The following is a 23,714-nucleotide window of genomic DNA, read 5'->3' on the forward strand; positions in this document are numbered from 1 at the left end:
ATCGAAGATATTTCACCCTTCAATCTTAATTATCGACACAATCCAACAACGAACTACTGGAATAGAGTCAAGTGCAACACTTAATTCACTTCTTCATATTCATCTTAACAAATATTTTATTATTTTATTTTATTTTTGACTTTCTGTATTCGAAGAAGAACAATTTGGGGAGATTTTGATTATGTTTGTGGGTTTGAGGTTTTATTTATTTGAAATTTGTATTATTTTTTAATTTTTCAGGTTAGAAATAAAAAAATAAAAATAAAAATAAAATATTGGGTTGAGAAGTTGTAAGGCGTTAAGTCATGAACACGTGGCCTTGTATTTGCAACGGTTATTTGGCAACATTTGGTTTGTTTCATTGAACATACTGCATTGTAGGCAATGTGATATGTCTATCACTCTATCATATCATACATTTTTAGTAAAGTATGTGCCATATTCATTTACTTAATGGAAGTAGTGAAAGGAGTCCAGCTATGTAATAACCGGCTATTATGATTACTATATATATATATATATATACAGCCTAGCTCCTAAAAAGACCTTAAATAAGTACCAAATCTAAAACATTCACAATTTCACCTACAAAATGATTTATAACCTAAATTTTTGTGCATATGATTTATTAACCATAAAGAACATCTCTACAAAAATTCAACTCGTTTGACAATTTTTAACATTGACAAAAGATAATTGCAAAAACTAGACATTTATGGACCTTTATATATATTTTCAAAAGTGGAAAACGATTTTATCTAAGTTAGAGTATATCAAACGAGTTGAATTTTTGTAGAGATGTTCTTTATGGTTAGTAGATCATATGCACAAAAGATTAGGTTTTAAATCATTTTGTAGGTGAAGTTGTGGGTGTTTTAGATTTGGTACTTATTCCGGGCTATAATCTACCATACATATATATATATATATGGTAGATTATAGTAAGTTTAATATAATCTAACAAACAATGAAGAAAAAAAAAAGGTAAGGGTTTCGTTAGAAATAAAACAACCTAAGTAGAACAACTAGTTGGGGGGGGGGGAAATCATATTATGGTAGATTACTCAAAAAAATGTTTGCAAGTATGTACCATGAAGAATATTGGAGTTGATGATGAGAAAGAGTTTGTTGCTCTTGATGAATCTCTTGAAATGGGGTATGTGCAAGACACTAACAAATGTAGGGAAGTTCAACAATCGGACTCATGCAAATCAACAAATACAGATGTTGAAAAGTGTTTCGTTAAAGAAGAATGTGAGCTTAAACTTTTATTTTGAGAGACTAAAAGCAGCAATGGAGTTGAAAAGCCATGGACAAAGTATATTTATGAGTGATTAATGAGTAGTGAAACCATTTTCTTATTGAAGAACATTTCATTTGGACAAAGAGTATTTATGAATGGCATCCTACATATGGTGCTCATGTCAATATGTAGATGAAATGATTGATCACATTGGTTTTTGTTTTGTGAAGGTAGTTTTTATTTGGCATACAATAGCTTTGAATCATTTACTTCTGCGTATGACACAGTTCTGTTAAGACAAAATGTTGATTCGATCTGTCGCATAAATCATGATATTGTAAGAATGTAGAAGATATGATTAAATGGTGCCAAATAATACCATTTTTTTAATAACATAAAATGAAAACAAATATATATAAATAAAGGTGGTGATGAGTGATAAGAGCCCAAAACTGTAGTTTTAACCCCTTAGCAGTCATACTTTTAGACCAATTATGTGAGTAATAAGTAAGAGTTAATACTGATTACGTGTTTTTATGTATTTCAGGCTTCAAAGTCAATTATGTGCAGGAATGTGCCACTTTGATGAGATAAAGGAGCAATGGTTGGTTACTAAGGAGTTAGGTGATTAAAGGCCAAGATTCAAGAAGAAAAAGCCTTTGTAAAGCACGGTCAAAAGATGAAAAGTCAAAGTCCGCATGAGTAAAGCTTGATCACAAAGTCAACAGAACTTCCGAAGACCATATCTTTAGACTCAGACCTCGGAATTGGACCTACCTTATGTCAAAACGACCGGCTCGGAAAGAGCTTTCCAATGGTCCAAGCCTTGACCCAATCAGAGGAGCAGAAGTGGACGAAACATCTGTCGAAGCCAACTGCAGCTGAAGAGCCCATTTTGGACTAAAGAAATTGGGTTTTGGGCCTGATTCTCTGGCCCAAAACATGGCTCCAAGCCCATGCACGTTTTTTGGATCTGAATGTATAAAAACAAAAGCTTAGCTCTTCATTAATGGTAGCTAGTTAGACCTAAATTAAGATATAGAATTCTAGATCTAGTTTTATTAATTAAATTAAGTTTTAGTTCCATTTAAATTCTTGTTTTAGATTAAATCTCTGAATCATTGTTCTTGATTGATTAGATAAATAAAGTAGTATTTTTATCAAGTTTGAATTTTGTCAATTCCATTCTAGATCTAATTTCAATTCTTGTTCCTAGTTCATTCCAGCCATTAAATTAGATTCATTATTGTTCAAATTAAGTAAATCTAAATTTCTTACATTATGTTTAGTTTAGATTCAATGGGAAATGTTAGATTGATGATTCAAGGCTAAACCTCCATTAGAGGGGTTGATGAAGCCTTGATGAAACCTTAGTTGTTTAGTATAGAAACGTTGTAGCATCTATTCCACTCTAGAAGGTCGCGTTTCGCCATGAGAATGGGTGGGCGACCTCACATGCTAGTTAGTATCCGGTAGGAATGCCATGAACACTAGGGATTAGAACTCGAAATTCTCGCCGTAAGAACGTGAGAATTGAGATACAACATTCTACGCTAGGTTGTTAAGTTGGATTCGAGGTGGATTCAATTCCCCTCTAATCTCTTTATCTAGATTCAAACAATCGTATTCCCGTAGCTTTCATAGATTAACTTTAGTTTATATTTCATCTTGTTATTTATTATATCTCGTTATTTAAATTAACGCGTCTTGTTAGTATAACATTTCGTAAAGCTCTCATTGACTTAAGAATGATTTCTTAGACTTAGAAAACAATCCATGCTAGGGAACTAGGAGTGGAACGAACTTCGTACTCCATTTAGTGCAATTCGCATTGAGAGTAGAAGCTTTGATAATCAACCACGTAAAAGGTTAAGTTTAGTTTACTTACGTTTGGATTCATCGTTCATTTCGTAGGTAAACTATTCATTTTATAGTTATCAATGAGTTCAGTGATAATTTTTATTTATATAATTTTTCTTAAACAAAATGTTTTAGAGCATCTTTAGGAGTGATATCAACTTAGCATGTTTTTTCAATTTCAGGAAAGTCACATGTTGATGAAAACACCAAAAAAACACCAAACCAAACACCAACTTGGCCAATATTTGGTTCCAGGTTTGGTGCTGTATCAAATCACTTACGCGGTTTTGCCAACACCGTGTGGGCTTGGGCTTCTAATTGGGCTTATATGGCGTGGTTTTGTGAAAATCGCGTCAGAGATTGGGAAAGGGAAAAAAAAAAGTTTATGTGCGATACATGGCGCGGTTTTCTCAAAACCGCGTGGGCCTGGGCCTGTCAATTGGGCTTTAGTGGCGCAGTTTTGGAAAAACCGCGTGGGCTATATGGCGCGGTTTATCCAAAACCGCGTAGTTTGATGTCGAAAATTTGATGTTGCTCCTAAAGTTGTTTGGTGTTTTTTTGGTTCAAAATTTTTGTGTTTTTTTGGTAGCTCTCCAAAGATGCTCTTACATATTAAATTCCGAAGGTAAAGTTTTATTGTGTTATTGAACACCTACACTTGATGGAGATCTTAAGTTTTCATGTGTTATTGAACACTTACACTTGATAAATATATGTTTTAAACAATTAGTAGCATTCACTAGGGGATTCGAAATGTAAGGATGAATTCTCAGTATGAGATTAAGACCTCACAACAAAAAATAAAATGTCAATATATATATTGTTGCATGCTTTGATCATATTTGAATTGTAGCATGTTTTTTGAGTGTGTTGGTCTTAGATGGTAGTAAGTTTGGGTATGGCATCAATGTTAATTATGTGGCAACTTCTCAAAGTCATACCTAAACTTTATTTCATATGAAAATCTTGGTGCTCGTTGTGACTGGAGCCACCCAAGAAGAAAAAATTGGTTGAGTGCACAATTTTTATTTTTGGTTTAATGAAAGCTAATTAGTTAATATTGGATTAAATTAGCGATTAATCGCTTCTTGGGATTAGAGCGATTAAGTTTTTCCAATAATTTGGGCATGTTTTCAGTAACCAATTAATTTGATGATTTCGGCTGAGGTAACCAATTTCTCACCCAATCCGTTCAAAATTAATCGCTGAGATTATCGGTGCCTAAAGAAAGTGAAAGAAAATTTGACTCATCCTTCTATGAAAACTTTTATATCTCTCTACAATTCAATTCGTAGAAATCTTGATGATGCTACAATTCAAGGGAAAAGTTGAATAAGATGATGAAAAGAATGAGTTGATGAAGCAGTGTTGGCTTGACTATATGAGGGAGTGTTCACTGAACCTGATAGTCTTGAAGCTGATATTCCTAATGCTAAGGGTAAGGTTATGGCAACAGGAGGATCAAGCCAACTTGTGGAGGTAGTGCAGGCTTTAATGTGTCCTCTAGAATATGAAGTTTTTCAGCTTTCACTCAAGAATAAGAGGAAGAAGTGATTCTATGTCTCATGTTTCATGTTACTGTTAGTGGCTATGTTTGTTTTATGTTTCAATCAAATGAACTTGAGTTAATGTAATGAATTATTATGTTTTTGTTTCAATCAAAAGTTATTATATTATATCATGCATGTTTGAATGAAATGAATGTTTGAAGTTTATTATCATTTTGTTTATGTATATATTAGTTACATGGATTCTCTGAGGGATGTGAGGGACTTTATTTTGCACTATAATGGGCTTTGGGCCAATCTTTTACCTAGGAGAATAAAGTATTATGACTTTAGAGGTGGCACAGAAAGTGAGTTAGTTATATATGGTGATGAGATGTGTTATAGGAGATCAAGAACCATGTTAGGAATGCACATGTTTTATGTGTCAAATATATTAGTAGGGAGGATTTGTGTTCATTCAAGTTTGATGGAGAAATGTTGTCAATGTGGGATCTAATTAAAGCTGATAGGGATTTGAAGTACCACTTATTTGTTGTGTCCATGACTACTGTTGACATCACCAGGCCTCCACCTAAAAGCCCAGAATATTTAAATCCATTAACCAATTAGCCACATAAAATACCATCTAGAAAGACCACTTTACCTTCTTCCCCTTCCCCATCTACTAAGGAGATCACCTAGGTTTGCTCCTATTCCAACAACTCCAAAATCAACTACCACTCACACTGAAGTGAGGAAATCACCTAGACTAAACCATCTTCCTACTAGTCAAGTACCACCAAATATCAGTCTTTCACTGAAGAAATCTCCTAGAGTTAACCCTGTCATTGATTTAGATACCTCACCACCCACCACTATCAAAGCAGCAAAAAAACTAAAATTTTGCACTCCAACTACAAAGGCTAGGGTTGAAGTTGATGATGTGGTTTAGGTTGAAGAGCATGTTAGTGAAGTTGAGGTTGAGGTTAAAGAGTCTGTTAGTGAAGTTAGGGCTCAACCTAATGATGTGGATCCTGTAAGTACTCAAGTTGAATAGATTGTTGAGAGTGGTATGGTTTTTGAAGATTTATTTGACAATGAGGTTGGGGAATTTGATACTGGAGTTAGTGAGGATGGTGAAGCTGATAGAGTGGTAGAAGTTGGGGATAGATTTGGCCATCATGTGGTCATCCATAATGGATATATAAGTGTTACTTTATCTGACTCTGAAGATGGGCAATTTATGCCTAATGATGACAGTGATAGTGGTAATGATGTGGATCCTGACTTGGTTGATTTTGAAGATGATAATAATGATGAAGTTAGGTCTTTTGTTAAAATGTTTAAGAACCAATATGAAGTTTAAAACAATGAGAGGAATGAAGACAAAATGAGTACATTGGTTGGTATGCAATTGGTTGTTGGGATGGAGTGGAAGACATATAAAGAATGTATGTAAGCTATTCACGAAGGATTTGGTCATTGACCAAAAGTTCACTTACCACTATATAAAATATGATAATAAAAAACTGAGATTAAGATGTAAGGATTTTGATTACAGGTGGAGAGTGTTTTGTAGTTTGTCAGGTAAGCATACTTTCAAGTTGAGACAATTTGAATCTCTGCATACTTATGAGACTGATGGGACTAACAAGTATGATCAAGCCAAGACCCCTTGGGTATAGTAGTCGATAAGTTATAAGAATATGTGAGAGCTCATCCAAATTTGTCATCAAAGGACTTTATGGAACAAATGCTATATGAGTTTGGGGTTGCTATTTCATATTGGACTGCTTGGAGAGCAAGGTCTAGAATGCTGGAAAGGATTAATGGAAACTATGAAGAGAGTTACACTAAGATATCTGTACTAAAAACAAAAATACTAAAGAGGAATGAAATATCAATTGCAAAGTGGTACATACATGGGGAAACAAGTGAGTTTGTTGGATTTTTTATGGCCTATAAGGCATCATTGGATGGATTTGTTAATGGATGTATGGTGCATTTCTCAAAAACAAGTATGGAGGTTATGTGTTGAGTGCAATTAGTTTAGAAGCAATGAATGGGCTCTTTCCCCTTGCTATCTAGCTATATATGCAAGGGTGAAGATAAGTTCACATGGAATAAGTTTTTATTCAATCTGAGAGCACATGTGAACAAGCATGCAGAGAAGCTTACATGTATCTCAAACATTCAGAAAAGATTTATAAATGTTGTTCATGTAAACTTTCCTAAGTCTAATCACAGGTATATTTCATGTGTTTATATGTTTTACGTTGCTCTTAACTACTAAATTACATGACAAATATTGACTTTTGTGTATTATACTTTCAATGCTTAGGTTTTGTTTTAGACATATGTATAAGAATTTTAAGCAAACTTTTAAGGGTGACTATTTGGAAAGTTTGAGTTTTGGTGCAACAAAGTCATATAAACTGGTGGAACATGAAATGTCCATGGATCAATTGGAGGAGGATGAACCTGATGCAAAGGTGTGGTTGGAAAGAGAACCCAAGAGTACTTAGGCTAGATCACATTTTGAATTCACATCAAAATGTGATGCTATAACCAATAACTTTAGTGAGTCATTTAACTCGTGGATTCTGAAGATTAGGGATAGACCCCTTATTAATTTTGTGGACAAATACAATTTAGCATTGATGGGGTTATTGCATGATAAAAGGCTGCTATATATGGAGATGGATGATAATGATTTGATTCCAGCTATTGTCCTTGTCATTAAAAAGTTTGAGAGGTAATCCATTACCTATGTACAAGGCCTATGGTGTGTCACTGATAATCTGTAAAACTATAGTTTTACCTACGAATAAGCAATTAAACTCAAATGCAAGTAAAACTAGAACTATTTTACATCTTCTAATGTTATCAAAGTTTTTCTACACTCTCGACGCTATTGCACTAAGCGGAGTAGAGAATTTATTCCACTCTTAGTTCTTTAGAATTAACGTTTACTAAGATTATCAGTCTATCAAAGTTAATGAGAGTAACACGAAAATTATACTATAATGGAAATTATACTAATCAAATACGATAATTCAACTACGGAATACTAAATTGATACTATGATAAGGAATTAGGGGATTGATTCCACCTTAACTCGACTTAATTTACTAATGAAGAATCATCGTAATCCGAATTGAAATGCTTTCGCATAACAATTGGGTATTCCTAATCCCTAGTTGTTTATGGTAATCTCTACCAACTAACAACTAGCATGTGAAACAATCAAACCCATTCTCATGGTGAACTAATTGTTTTCTAGAATGGAATGGATTATTACGTATATTCTACACTAATCGAAATCAAGTTTTCATCAAGGCTTCTTTAACCCCCTCTAATGGAGGTTTTAGCCTAGAATCATTACACTATCACTTTTCAAACAAGAACACATAGAACAACCCATTATTGGATAAATGATTAACTTATAAATCTAATTTGAACAATAATAATGATGATTCCAAATGAATTAAAACAAGATTTAAAACTAAATTAGCACTAAGATTATGAATACTAATTTTCAATGGAAACAAACTAATTATGAATTTAAGGCAACTAAACCTAAACAAGAATTGAATCAATAATCTAAATTGAAATGAAGAACCACTAGTTATTATAAAACTAAAATCTGATTCTCAATAATAATCTACTTGCTCTAACTAATTAATTGAATGTAAAACTACTAGATCTAAAAATTATTGGTTAATGGCTAACTAAAAACTAGATGCTTAAGAGCTAATTCTTGTGTCTTGAAATGGAGGAGACAAGATCCACAAATTCGTGCATGGGCTGAGGAGCCATGTTTTGGGCCGAAAAATGGAGCCCAAAACCCAATTTCTTCAGTCCATAGAGGCCTTTTCAGATGGATTTGACTTCAATAGACTTTTCATCCACTTTTGCTCCTCTAATTAGGTCAAGCCTTGGACCATTGCAAATCTCTTTCTAATCCGGTCGTTTTGACATAAGGTAGCCCCAATTCTGAGGTCTGAGTCCAAAGATATGGCCTTCTAAGTTCTCACGACTTTTATCGCATTTGCTTTGCTCAAGGCGTTGACTTTGACTTTTCAGCTTTGACCGGGCTTTAAAAAGGCTTTTTCTCCTTGAATCTTGGCTTTTAATCACATAACTCCTTAGCAACCAACCCTTGCTCCTTTATCTCGCAAAAGTGATACATTTCTGCATATAATCGACTCCAATGCCTGAAATACATAAAAGCACGTAATCAGCATTAACTCTTATTTATTACTCGCATAATTGGTCTAAAAGTATTATTGTTAAGGGGTTAAAACTACAGTTTTGGGCTCTTATCAAACCACCCCCAAACAACATTTTGTTTGTCCTCAAGCAAATATGAGAAATTAGCATAAATGACCAAAAATGGAGTTCTAACTAATCTCGTTTCGCTGAGTGCGATTGCATTGACAATATGCAACAAGGCCTTAAACCATTAGGAATTCCCTAGTGGACAAGTTATAGCCTCGTGAGAGTTTTCTAGTGAAGTTACTCACAAACTTCATCTATACTACAACGACTAAGAAATAAAACTATTGTTTCCTTATTTATGTCTCAATTATCTATACATCTCACTAGCAATAAATACAGAATAATCAAGTCGAAACCTAAGCTAATATATGCATAATAATCAATCATCTACGAATAAACATATATACAATGAGTAATACTATGAAATGCACTAGCAGGTCCGTTTTTGAAACTTTGGAATAACGTCATTAAGTAGGTCCTCACATAAATGTCAAGACAAAAACACTCTGATTTTTCCACTCAAGTTTTGCTACTCCAGTGTGCAGTGGGCACATTTTACCTTACAATCTCCATGACACACAAGGAAGCCGGAGTCGATCAAATACATATGCCACTTACTATCACACTAACCTATTTTTAATTGAGCTAGAGGTCTTTATTAGGTGTTGCGGGGATTAGGAGATGGTTTAAGAAGGAAGGAAATGGATATTCAAAAAGGATAAGTATGAGATAATAGAGTCTTCATATTATGTAACCAGAGAAAACCTTGTTCTTTACTTTTGCTTCTACACTTTGTTTCCATCCTTAGCCATATTTTCCTTTTTCTTTGGCTTTTGACTCCTTTGATTTTATTTTTGGAGTTATAACTCTTTATTTTCTTTTATTTATTTATTTATTTTTATTTGGATGGAAACTTTCTTTTCTTATTTGAAGCGACTAACAAATTCTTGATTTCGAAGGTCTTTCTCTTTTCTATTCTTCATCTATATTCTCAGACTCACTCTAAAATGGGTAGGTTGATTTTATTTTTATTTTGTTTTGTAAAAGGTTAAAGGATTTGTGGGTTATGAAAGGCTAAAGAAAGGCTCAGAGGGGCGACTAGTGGAAAATAATTTCATAAGGTTTGAATTTCTAGCTATATCGATCCAAAGAGGGCCTAAATTCTCGCTTAGGATATGGTATAGTGATAAAGCAAGTGGACGTGTGATTTCTCTACTCGGATTTTACTTCCCCCTTGTGTCATTTGGTATAGTGATCAAGCAAGTAGACGTGTGATTTCTATATCTGGATTTTATTTCTCTCCCTTGTGTCATTTCTCAAATATTTCACTCATATAAGGCTTTAGGCTATATTCTCACAGGATTTGTAGAATAAATACTCTTGCCTAGATTTCAGAAACTTACTGCCAAACAATCATAGATACTCATGCAATATATTTATAGAAAGATGCAAAGATTATTATCTACATATTAACCTAAGTTTCTAAAAACTTATTCTAACGCAAAAGCTACGTGAGACTTCTAAATTATTAAGAGCATAGAGAAAAAAAACAATACCAATATTCCTAAGTGTATAGCCTAAACTTTTTATTTATATTTTTGAAATTTTTGAATTTTTACTAGAAAACAAGTGCATATTGTACATATATATATCCTAACAGATGCCTTAATTACACGTGTTTCTATGCCACCCCCAAACAAGAAGTATATTTTGTCCTCAAAGTATTGAAATAAAAAGGGTAGAAAAATACCATGGAAACGCGTGAAATTTTGGAGCATCTGCAAAACAAAGTTAAAACATACTAATATAGAAAAAGAAAAACAGGCACAACTCTATAGGAGTTCCACCCGTTATGGGGTTAACAAGAATTAAATTGCTTGGGACATAAGCAGACACTAACTAAAATAAAAACTTAACTTATCTCCCGCGTTTAAGCATCATCCTCATCCTCATCCTTTTCATAGGACCAAGGCTCTTTTGCGTCCTGCCACGCTATAATAACTTGCCAAGCCCTTCGCTGCGTGTTATCCACTCGTGCTAACCTGTCTAGTGTGACTCGGTCTGATGGGGTGTAAAGAGCAACCAAATGAGGTTGCACCTGCCAACCCGGCCAAGTCATTACTCGAAAGGAACGAACCACGCAATTGGTGGGTCTCATGACTTCAACCCTTTTCCAATCCGTGAACTGGGTACAAAATACAGGTAAACAACCGCGCATGATGCGGCAAACCAAAATAGGCATAAGAAGATACTTATGCCTCATACTTTGGGCTCTTTTTAGATTAGCCACTAATACTTTGGGAATGTCATATCGGCGACGTCCTTCAGCTAAAGCAAGGAAAACGTCACCAGCCGTACTATTTGTAGAAGTAAACTGCCATTCCCCTAAAATATTCATCATGATGAATAACAGGGTGGTGCCTACATTCAGGGACATGCTACCAATGGCTATGTTATATCGCCCTTGGTCTATTACACGAAACACCCCTCCCCCATAATACTCATGGAAATATGTATAGTCATAGAGGTATGCATTATCGGTCATATATCTCCACGTGTGCATAGGATCAGGCAAGGGTAATCCCGAAACTAACGTTACCAAAGACTTATTGAATTCCATTGTCGTGTCTTCAATTGCAAGGGAAAATTTTTGTTCTCCATCTTGGTTACAATAGAAAGTAATATTATTGTAGAAAAATGCAGTAAGCTGAGGTGAATACGAGTCGTCCTCACTTACCAGTAGATGCTGCCATCCTAACTGCAAGATCCTGTCGCGGAACCAACCTCCATAAGTCTCGCTTCCCAACAAGTCTTCAAAAGACTACTCTGGTATGACTGTAGGAGATGTCATCACAAAACTACTCTCTAGAACAACTGCAAACGATCCTGGAACAACCCACAAAAAATCAGAATTTTTTGTGCCTACGGATGTCAGAGTGCGGGGTGCGCTCAAACTATGCCTTGTATGGGCGCGGGGTGCGCTTTGGCTATGATCGAGTTCCAAGCACTTAGGCACAGGGCGCGCTCACTTTTTGCCTGGGATGGGTGCAGGGTGCGCTCTGGTCTAAGTTGAGTAACAGGTGGTTCAAGCGCAGGGTGTGCTCCGTGCAGCTTGAGTGCTGAAGTGAAGAATAAAAAGAGAAAAACTTGAGGGTGAAAGGTGAGAGTGCAAGGTTTGTAGTGTGGGTTGTGAGTGTAGAATGAAGGAAGTATATATAGGATTTTAGTTTCTAAAACGAATCGATAAGTTGCCAAAAAGGTTTAAGGCAATTGCCGGAAACAAAATATTTCCAAAACTTAAAACGGAAACAACCCATATTCATTATTCTAAAACAAACCTAATATCTTCAAGATTGAATTTAGAATAGTAGCTTCCTAACTCTTTGAAATTTCATCCTACCACAAAATCTAATCATAGGCATGCCAATATCGGCAGCATTCCCAACAATCACCGCAAAACTACTTCTAAAATTGTGAATCATATAAAAATCATGCTAGAAGAAATAATACCACCCCCAAACAATTCGGGAATTTGGGATTAACACTAAAATCAACGCATAATTTGAAAAGAACCAAATTAAATTCAAATTCAAATTTAAATACAATTAACTACCGAATTCAAATTTAACTATTGATTTCAACACGTAACATCCGAACTAATAAAAACAATAAAAACAACATCAATTAATAAATTCCCTAAACCACCCGCTACTGTTTGAAGATGGAGCATGAGATGAAGATGGGTCCTGAGCTCCCGATGGGCCCGAGCCATCCGTCCTTCGGTGACGACGCTCGTGCCTTACAGATGCCTCCTCAGATAAGAACCCCCGTGGGGTGGGAAGCGTTCTAGCATTCTTCTTGGAACTTGCGCTGTGCTTCCATCTTTTCCTTCATCTCTTCCCAACACTCATCGTCGCGCTGGGCACGAGTCTCGTAGTTATGATGTATGGTAGTCTGCCGAGTCCGGAGATCTTCACAAATAGTATTAAGAGAATGCATGCCGCGATGAAGCACTAATATGCGTTCTGCATCAGAAGTACATCTCTTTAAGGCATCGGCATCAAAGCATGTCGTGTCCTCCTCATCGTCCGACTCAGTCTCTTCCACTACCCTCTATCCAGGCAACCTCCAAACCTTCTGAATACAGTCGTTTTAAGCAATTACATTTGAATGTAACTTCAACATAGTCCGCTTAGTTCTTGTTTTTTCACCTAAAGACAACATTATCTTCATAATTAAAGTAGGAAATGGTGCAATACTCTTCCTAACTCCTTTTATCATATTTATCAAAAACTTGAGGATACAGAATTCATACTTCCTTTCCTGGAGTATCCATAGAACGTGAAGACAATTTATACTGATGTCACTGACTTTCTCCTTGCCAATGACATTCCTACCAATCCACTGAGCTACAGCCAGCTGGTTGGTTCGCAGAGACGACTGACGAACACAATGCAAACTCGCATTGTAGTTTCCCTCCAAAACCGTCTCATTCATCAAAGGCTTAATCCCACCAATTTGGGATTCCTACAATGTGGCTACTAGAGTGCGTCCTTCCTCTATACCAAAAATACGAGCCAACAAATTTCTATCCACTTCTCTCCTTAATTTATTCACCTTCACAAAAATCTTATTCCCATCCAACTCCCTCATCTTATAGAATTTTTGGACCAAATCATCGTGATAAAAGTCATCTGTCGAATACCACAACTTCGTCCAATCCCTACGAATCATCTCGTCACTGTAAAATAGCGCGAAGTGGTCGGTAGTAAAGCCTTGTTCCGGCAAAATTCGTCATTTTTGAGCCATTGAAGTTTGTAGACGATTTGTGGAATGAAGACAATGTACGTAGGGAGCGAGTTTGAAACCAACTCACTAAAAACAATGGGAGGTGGCGCGGTGGTGGATCAAACTTGTTTGGATTTTGGTATGTTTTGGTGGTGCAAAAGGTTGGAAATGGTTGTGGGGGTGTTGCGGAGGAGTTTTGGAGTGGGTTAAACATTTGGCGTGGTGTTTTTTTTTTTTTTTTTTTTTTTTTATTTTATTTTATTTTATTTAGGGTTTAAAATCGTTAATGGCGGAAGTGGAAACAAAACTCGTGATTTGTTTTTGATTTGAGGAAGGGGACGCACGTGCGTGGCGCGTACGTGCGAGATTTGGGCCCAAGCCTAATTCGATTTCCGAAATTTTTCGATTTTTTTCGCGCAACTTCAAACTAAAATTCCCGATTCGTTACCGGTCCGATTTTTGCGAATAAGATATGAAAATGATCAGGAGAGAATTTCCAATCCAATGATCCATAAAACACTCTATTCTAACCGTGGGTGAAATATAAGAAGATGGAAAATGTCTCGAAGTGCGTGGGTGACGAAAGTTATGCGAACGAATGAAATCTAAATTCATAGATAATGTCAACCTGAATCAAAATACGATTAAACGGCATAAACAACACAATTGGAAAGTTTAGCAATCATGGACAGAAAGACCAACACCCCACCCCCAAACAAATTTTAGACAACAGAGTTTAGAAAATTTGTTTTAAACGTGGGTCTTTTAAAGTCAGATTCCCGAGACTTCCTAGATTACTATTTTTATGATTTAAAAAAAAAATTTACTTTTTATGCATGATATTTACAATAAGAAAAACGAAAAGCAATAAAGACATAATTCACACCATAGAGAAACATGACTCAAAAATCGAGAAAATATGCAAGAGTGGAAAACATTAATTATTGTAAACGTGAACTTAGGATCCGGTACTTACAGCCACACACTCCATAGGGATGGCCCGATTACCTGAATGATGCACTTATCAATATATGGAAGTGAAAGGAAGTACACCCAACAACAAAATGAGCTGTTTATAGTCAAATACTCGAGACTTTAACAAATAACTGGATATATATATATACCTTGCAGTTTTCCATATATCAACAACCTTCCATAAATAAATAACATGGAATGCACCCCCAAATAGAATTAAGCACCAGGATTTTCTACGATGCAACTTAGTGAATTGAAAGCGAAGTCTGATAGATCTAGAACATAACTGAGCATGCACCTTCTTCTTCATCTTTAAACGAGAGGGTGTCCAAGTGAATGATCGTGAGAAAATATATGTTTGTAGAAGATATGTTGGATATGGATAAGAATTAGAAGGAAAGAATGAAAAAAATGAGAATGTGGGTTTAGCACAAAACTCATTCATGGCGTAGGTAGGAACTGTCTCAATTCTTAAAATGAAGGTGTCACGTGCCTTTTCCTTAGGAATTATTGCCGTATTAAGAGAATTTAGAAAATCATTAAGCACAGAAGAAGCAAAAGGGTCAAGTGCAAACTCCAGGTTCCTTTGAAAAGGTGAAAGGTGGGGAATATTGTTAATGAAAAATGAATGAGTGTCAGCTAGAGCTCTCAGATCTAGATCATCAGAAGCTTTGAGATATACAAGACAGTCCTCAATAGGTAGGTCAAAAGAATCACTGGGATAGAGGGTGAAAATTCATCTTCCGTCATAGCGTCAAGGGATGAAGGGATGTTGGTAGGGTGGGGCTCGCGAGGTGGCAAGGAAGAGTTGCAAAAGAGACGAAGGAAATCTTCCTCGACTTCCAGGGAGTTCTCGTTGAAGTTGGAACTTCCAAAGGAAAGGAATTTGTACATCTGATCATCCGGAAACGTGGTTTTGGAATAATCTTGAGCTAAACTCTCGATCATGTTAACTTCTCCATCGATAGTCATATCTGGAAACTGTTTCATCGTTTTAAAAACGTTTACTTTAATAGAAAGATGGCTAATAAGAGCCTAAAGCTGTAGTTTTAACCCCTTTAACAATATTGATTTAGACTAATTATGTGACTAATAAGTAAGAGTTAGTACTGTTATCGTGCTTTTGTGTATTTCAGGCATTGGAGTCGAATATGTGCAGAAATGCGTCCCTTTTGTGAGATAAAGGAGCAAGGGTTGGTTGCTAAGAAGTTATATGATAAAAGGCCAAGATCCAAGGAGAAAAAGCTTTTTTAAAGCCCGGTCAAAGCTAAAAAGTCAAAGTTAACGCGGGCAGAAACAACGCATAAAAGTCAGCAGAACTTCCGAAAGCTGTATCTTTGGACTCAGACCTCGGAATTGGGCCTACCTTATGTCAAAACGACCAGATCAGAAAGAGCTTTCCAATGGTTCAAGCTTTAACCCAATCAGAGGAGCAGAAGTGGTCGAAAAGTCCATAAAAGTCAAATCCAACTGAAAAGGCTTTTGTGTACTGAAGAAATTAGGTTTTGGGATCGATTTTCCAGCCCAAAATATGGCTCCTCAGCCCATGCACGAAAAAGTGGATCTGGTCTCCTTCATTTGTATGGAGAAGACTTAACTCTTAAGATTACCTAGATCTAGATGGGAAAATTAGGTTAGACTCCATTAATGAGTTCCAATACCTTGTTTTGGATCTAGTTTTTACATTTAATTAATTAGTTTTAGAACAAGGTAGATTATTATTTAGAATCAAATTTAGTTTTATAATAAAGAATTAGTTTTTTCATTTCAATTTTAGTTTTTGATTCAATTCTTATTTTAGATTTAGTTGTCTTAAATTCATAATTAGTTTGTTTTAATTTGATAAGTAGTTATTCATAATCTTAGTTCTAAATTAGTTTTAATTCATTTTGAATCATTATTGTTATTGTTCAAATAGATTAATAGAGTTTAATACTTATTCAATAATGACTTGTTCTATTTGTTTAATCAAGTTTAGTTTAATTTACATTATGTTTTCCTTTCATTATTTTAGTTTAATTAATCCAATGATATTAGGCTAATCCCCCCATTAGAAGGAGTGATTATGAAACCTAATGAGGAATATATTGCTTAGTAGAATTATTTAATTGTGTATGTATTTCAACGAGTCTAGTTTATTGTATGACTTCCAAAATAAACATATGATAAATTAAATTAGGGATTGTTGTAATTAAGTCGAGAGACTTGGTTGTAATAATCCTACATGCTAGTAATAATGACTATAGAGATGTAGGCTGTTTCTAGGGATGATAAAGGTTGAGGCTTTAGGTTGAATCGTTGCGTGAAAACCTAAATACGATATCTTTTCAATGAATAATTCGATTATTGCATGAAACTAGTTATTAGGTGGATTGATCACTCTTCTCTATAACTTTCTCTTCCATCGAAACCCTATTTTTATTAGTTTAGTTAATTTAGATTTATTTGAATCCATCGTATAATTGTAGAATAGAAATTTCACATCACATATTACTCTCACCATTGTTCCTTGTGTTTGACTAGTTGAATTCGTTAAGTTTAGAGAGTTTAGAGTGGAACGATTCCGTACTCTATATATTGTATGAATATATATGTGAGAGTAGAAAATAAATAATTGATACCGCAAGAATGAAGTTAGAGTAATCTAGTTGAGTTTTTACGGGTTATCAAATGGCGCCGCTGCCATCTTAATATCGTTCAAGATAAGAATTCAATTGCTTGAATTCAAGAGGAAATCCCCCATTCTCTACCCACCCACACTTTTCATTTTTATTTCTTTTTTCTCATATTTTTGTTACTGTTCACTGTTTTAAGAACGGGGGCGCACGCCTTCCATTTTGCCTTGTTCAGAGCGCACCCGCCCTCCCTTGTGTCTGCGGAATCACAGCGAAGAATACTGTGGTAAAGATATTTTTAAATTTTCAAAAATTTTGAAAATTTACAAGTATAATATTTAAGATGTTATTGATTTACTGGAATATTTTTAGAATTTTCCTAATTGTTTTACCTTGTGAACAAATATGATCTTTACATTGCTGTATTTAAAATTTCAAACCGTAAGTTCTTGAAAAACAGACGAGTAAGGTTACTTAGGCAGTTCCAAAAATTCTAAACTTTTACAGGAGTATCTATCCTAAGTCAGGAGTTTTCAATAAAACTTTGGTGAGTTTTTGATTTGCTTTGACCTCTTAACTAGTGGAGTGTTTCCAGTGTGTTTCCGCAGTTTTGCAAACACTTAATTTATGGAACAACAGCCGATAAGGAGGGTGTGTAGAACCCCAATTGCTCTAAACCTTTTATAGGAATACCCATGATCTGTCAGGAGTCTCCAGTAAAATTTTGGCGATTTTTGTCTCTATTTTGATTGGTTAACCATTCAGTTGTTTGTATTGTGTCCGAAAACTGTTTCACAAACTTTGAAGGGCAGTAGAAGGATTTTCATAGCTCCGATTGATCTGAAATTTTACAGGCTACTTAATAGATGTCTTAGCAAACTATTGTAAAAATTTCAATTTTTTTGGCCCCGCGCCCTAGATAGCCAATTTTCGAGCGCAACCTACACCTAAAACATTGGACATCATCCAAGGTTGAGCGCGCCCCGCGCACCCAACCAAGGCAACGTAACGCCCGAAGCTCCAAGCGCTGGAACTTCGAAGTTTGACCTGAGCGACCAGCGCCCCAAGGCTGAACGAGAGCGCCGCCGCTTCTCTCGGAGCGACCCGATTTTCACAGTCACCCAAATTTTCATTTCTTCAAGTTATTCGGTGTTTCTAACTTCTTCAATTAATCGAGATTAGTGATACAAGACGCTTATTCAAACGCGCGTAGCAAGGAGGCATTCAGGTACTCTTCTTCTTCTCCTCGCCTCTTACGAGGAGGAGTTTTAATTCTAGTATAATCAGGCTTGTTTTTTGTAGACATAAATACCACACGCCTATCTAGAATTTCACACACTATACCTGCATCAATGGAAAAAGAACAAAAGACTCCTCTCTCTGATTTTTATAAAGCCCTAAACGATGGCCCTAAGTCGTGTATCGTTCTTGCAGACCTAGTGGGGGATTTTCGAATTCCCCTTAATATATTTAACTTGTTACCAGTTTTTCATGGTTTAGACCACGAGAAGCCTTACCAGCATATGCGTAGGATAGAACAAGCTCTCACTACATTCTATCATCCTAGCGTAAGTCCGGATCAAGTTAAACTTAGGGTGTTTCCTTTCACCCTAGCCGACAAGGTGACGTCTTGGTTAATTGCCCAAACGCCAAACTCTGTGGACTTATGGGCTCAACTTGTTCAATTGTTCATGGAACAATTTTACCCACCATTGAAGACAGATGAAATGCTTCAAAAGATTCATTTCTTCTGCCATAATCCTCATGAATCCTTTTTAGAGGCCTAGAATCATTTCACTGATTTTCTCATTGAATGTCTGCATCATAATCTTGCGAAAGACACGCTTGTTCGTGCCTTCTTCAAGGGGCTTTTACATTGTCATAAGGAGGTTCTAGCTATCATGACTAGGGGGAGTTTTCTTAGTAAAAGAGCCTTGGAGGCTTATACATTCTTAGAAGATCAATCTAAGAGGAACAACAATTGGGGAGGTAATGACTCTTCCCGCTCCACTCCTTCTTCTTTTGAGGTTAAACCTGATTTTGAGCTTAAAACTCTTATCGATGCCCTCACTAAAAAGGTAGATGCCTTATCTGTTCAACAACAACCCACTCCAGTTATGAAGATTAACTCTACTCGTTGTAATACTTGTTTTAGTCTTGAGCATTCCAACTTCTATTGTCCTCTTGTCTATGCACAACCACCACCACAACCATCAAATTTCAACCAGTTAACTCAACATCAAGGACAAAGAAACTTAGGTGACCAGAATAGATGTTTAGTGCCCATGACCCACAACTATCAACATCAAGACATGAACGCTCAACAAGCTTTAATTCCAGTCCAACCAACTACAGACAAAGTAGTAGTGACCTTATTGGAGAAACAAAATCAAATTATGCAACAAAACTCCAACTTGATGAAAGATCAGCATGATTAAAACTCTAATATGATGAAACAAATGATGTAAATGATGCAGTCTTTGTGCCACTGGTGGGGTAACTATAGGCATAGTTACGTTGTTATCAACTACTCTGCCAGAACGGAGAGTGGTGATGGCATTTAGCTCACCTACGTTTGCATTTTTCTTACTAGTATTATCGTTTACCTCAAAGGCTGTGTTTGTTGTTTTAGGATTAGGTATCGCTTGTCCTGGAAACACACATTTGGGTTGTACTTTCTCTTGTGCTAATTGCTATAAGGAAAGTTGGATGGCTTATAAATCTATTGTTGGGATTGCATAAAGGCATCAAAATGATCCGGTTGTAGAGGAGCGTTAGCTATAGGTTGTGTGACAGGAACTATGTCACGTTGATTATTAATGGGTGGGTTGTGATAGTTATTATTTACCAGAATGATACCTCTATTAGCATTATAATTATTATAATTACCCTGACCTTGTCCTTGACCTTGTAGTGGTGGAGCTTGATTGTAGTTGTTTGCTTGCCTAACATTTTGGTTATTAAACCTTGGAGGTGTTACTTGTTGATTATTTCGCCAACCGTAGTTGGGGTTTTGTCGCCAAGGTGTGTTAGGTTCGCTATTAATAGAACAAATATTGTCTTGTTGTGATATTTGTTGTTCATAAGCGAAAGGACAATAGGAGTCGGGATGCTCAGGACTCAAACAGAAATTACATGGATTGGAGTTGACATTCATGACGGGGATAAGCTTTTGTTGAACAGAAATAACTTCTACCTTTTTAGTTAGAGATTTGATTAAAGTTTTTAGTTCGGGATTGAGTTTAATCTTAAACATACCGGCACCCTTAACTATTGTAGAAGAACTAGCGGAGCGGGAGATATTGTTACTACCCCCCCTAGTTATTATTCCACTTTGTTTGATATTCTAAAAATTTATAAGCCTCTGAGGCTCCTTTACTGAGGAAACTACCCCCATTCATTATGTCAAGCACCTCTTTGTGGTGGTGTAGCAGTCCCTTGAAAAAGGCACGAACTAACGTGTCTTTCGTGAGGTTATGGTGTGGACACTCTATAAGAAGATCGGTGAAACGATTCCAAGCCTATGAGGACACTCTATAAGAAGATCGGTGAAATGATTCCAAGCCTCTGAAAATGATTCATGAGGATTCTGTCGAAAGAAATGAATCTTAGAAAGTATTTCATCTGTCTTCAGTGGAAGGTAAAAATGTTCCATAAATAGTTGAACAAGTTTGGCCCATGAGTCCACAGAATTAGGCGCTTGGGCAGTTAACCAAGACGCCGCCTTATCAGCTAAGGTGAAAGGACACACCCTTAATTTAATTTGTCCAGTACCAACCGTAGGATGATGGAATGTAGTAAGGACTTGTTCAATCCTACGCATGTGCTGATAAGGTTTTTCATGGTCTAACCCATGAAAAATGGGTAACAAATTAAATATATTTGGAGGGATTCGGAAATCCCCCATTGGGTCTGCAAGAACGATGCAAGATTTTAGGCTATCGTTCAAGGCTTTGTAAAAGTCAAAGAGAGGTGACCCTCTTTCTTCAGCATTATATCAGGTGGAGTATGTGGTATATTAGCTAGAGGTGTAGTGAGTGGTATACTAGAAAGGCGTTTTTGTTGACGTTGCCGGTTGATTACGTTAGGCGTTTTTCTTCTGCATGACCTTAATCTCATGCATGGCTAAGACCAATCTTAACTAAACAAGACAACACTCAAACAATCCTAATATGCTAGTATAAATGATAAGAGCCCAAAACTGTAGTTTTAACCCCTTAATAATCATACTGTAGACCAATTATGTGAATAATAAGTAAAAGTTAACACTGATTACACGTTTTTATGCATTTCAGGCTTCAAAGTCCATTATGTGCAGAAATGTACCACTTTAGCGAGATAAAGGAGCAAAAGTCGTGAGAACTTCGAAAAGCCGTATCTTTGGACTCAGACCTCGGAATTGGGCCTACCTTATGTCAAAACGACCGGCTCGGAAAGAGCTTTGCAATGGTCCAAGCCTTGACCCAATCAGAGGAGCAGAAGTAGACGAAAAGTCTGTGGAAGCCAACTGCAGCTGAAGAGGCCTTTTGGATCGAAAGAATTGGGTTTTGGGCCTGATTCTCTGGCCCAAACCCTGGCTCCAAGCCCATGCACGATTTTTAGATCTGGATGTATAAAAACAAAAGCTTCATTCTTTGTTAATGGCAATTAGGTTAGGTAGCAAAAGCAGTTAGGTTAGGAAGCTAATGTTAATGGAGTTTAGGGTTAGAAAAAGATAGTTAGATCTAGATTAGTTAATTACTTAGTTTTCATTCCATTAATTAGTTTCATTCTTTGTTTTAGCTTAGTTATTTAAATCATTGAATATCATTCATTAGATAAATAAAATAGTTGTTATTCATTCAATCATATCATTGTTATTTTTTATTAGATCAATAAAGTTAATTATCTTTATTCACAATCTTAGTTTTAAATTCAGGTTTAATTTAATTATGTCTTATTGTTATTATTGTTCTTGTGTTGAGAATGGTAGTATAGAAATTTCACACCAAACACATCACTCTCACCATTGTTCCTTGTGTTGGATCAATTGAATTTGTTTAAGTCTTGGGAATTAAGAGTGGAATGAAATCCTTATTCGTTGTATTGCATGAATATGTTTTGAGAGTAAGAAATATTGATTTAAACGTAAGAACGGTAGGATTACGTATTAGTGTTCTTGTAGCATTAATATTTAGGATTCTATTGTTTTTACGGTTATCAAATGGCGCCGCTGCCATCTTAATCTCGTTCAAGACAAAAATTCAATTGCTTGAATCCAAGGGGCAATCCCCCATTCTCTACCCACCCACCCTTTTAATTTTTCATTCTTGTTTCTTGAATTTTCGGAACTGTTCACTGTTTCAGGCATAGGGGCTGCGGATTCACTGAGAAAAACACTGCGGTGAAGGTATTTCTAAATTTTCGAAAATTATGAAAATTTTCATACATAATATTTAATGTGTTGTTGATTTACTAGAATATTTTCAGATTTTTTAGAGTTGGTTTACCTTGTAAAACAAATACGATCTTTACAGTACTGCATTTCAGTTTTCACACCGTATGTTCTTGAAAAACAGACAAGTAAGGTTACTTAGGGAGTTCTAAAAATTCTATAATTTTTACAGGAGTATCTATCCTAATCCAGGAGTTTGTAGTAAAAATTTGATGAGTTTTTGATTTGTTTTGACCTCCTAAATAGTAGAGTGTTTCCAGTGTGTTTCTGCAGTGTTGCAAACACTTAATATCTGGACCACCATCCAATAAGGAGAGGTTGTAGAACTCCAATTTCTCTAAACTTTTTACAGGAACAACTAGAATCCCTCAGGAGTCTCCAGTAAAAATTTGGAAATTTTTGGATTTGTTTTGATGGGTTAACCATTCGGTTGTTTGTATTGTGTCCGAAAACCGTTACGCAAACTTTGAAGGGCTGTAGAGGGACTTTCACAACTCCGATCGATCTAAAATTTTACAGGCTACTTGATAGACGTCTTATAAAATTACTGTAAAAATTTCAGATTTTTTGGAGTACGATAAAAGGCCTAAAACTTGAAAACCCTGGAGCGCGCCCGCGCCCATGTTGAGCGCGACCCGCCCTTATTCCTTTGTAATTTCAACTTACCTTGAGCGCCCGCGCCAACCCCGCGCGCCCTACCCGCGCCCAACAAGGAAAATTCATCCGAACAGCCCAATTTTCATAGGTAAATGCATATTTTTATTCCTTAAAGTTATTAAGTGTTTCTAACTTGTTAAATACACTTAAATCGCGATATAAGACGCTTATTCAAACGCGTAGCAAGGAGGCATTCAGTACTCCTTCTTCCTCTCCTCGCCTCTTTCGCCGAGGAGGAGTTTTAATTCTAGTATAATCAGGCTTGTTTTTCATAGAAATAAATACAACAACGCCTATCTAGAATTTCACACACTACACTTGCATCAATGGCTAAAGAACAAGAGACTCCTCTCTCGATTTTTATAAAGCCCTAA

This window comes from Coptis chinensis, chromosome 4, assembly GCF_015680905.1.
Source record: "Coptis chinensis isolate HL-2020 chromosome 4, ASM1568090v1, whole genome shotgun sequence".
Lineage (NCBI taxonomy): Eukaryota > Viridiplantae > Streptophyta > Magnoliopsida > Ranunculales > Ranunculaceae > Coptis > Coptis chinensis.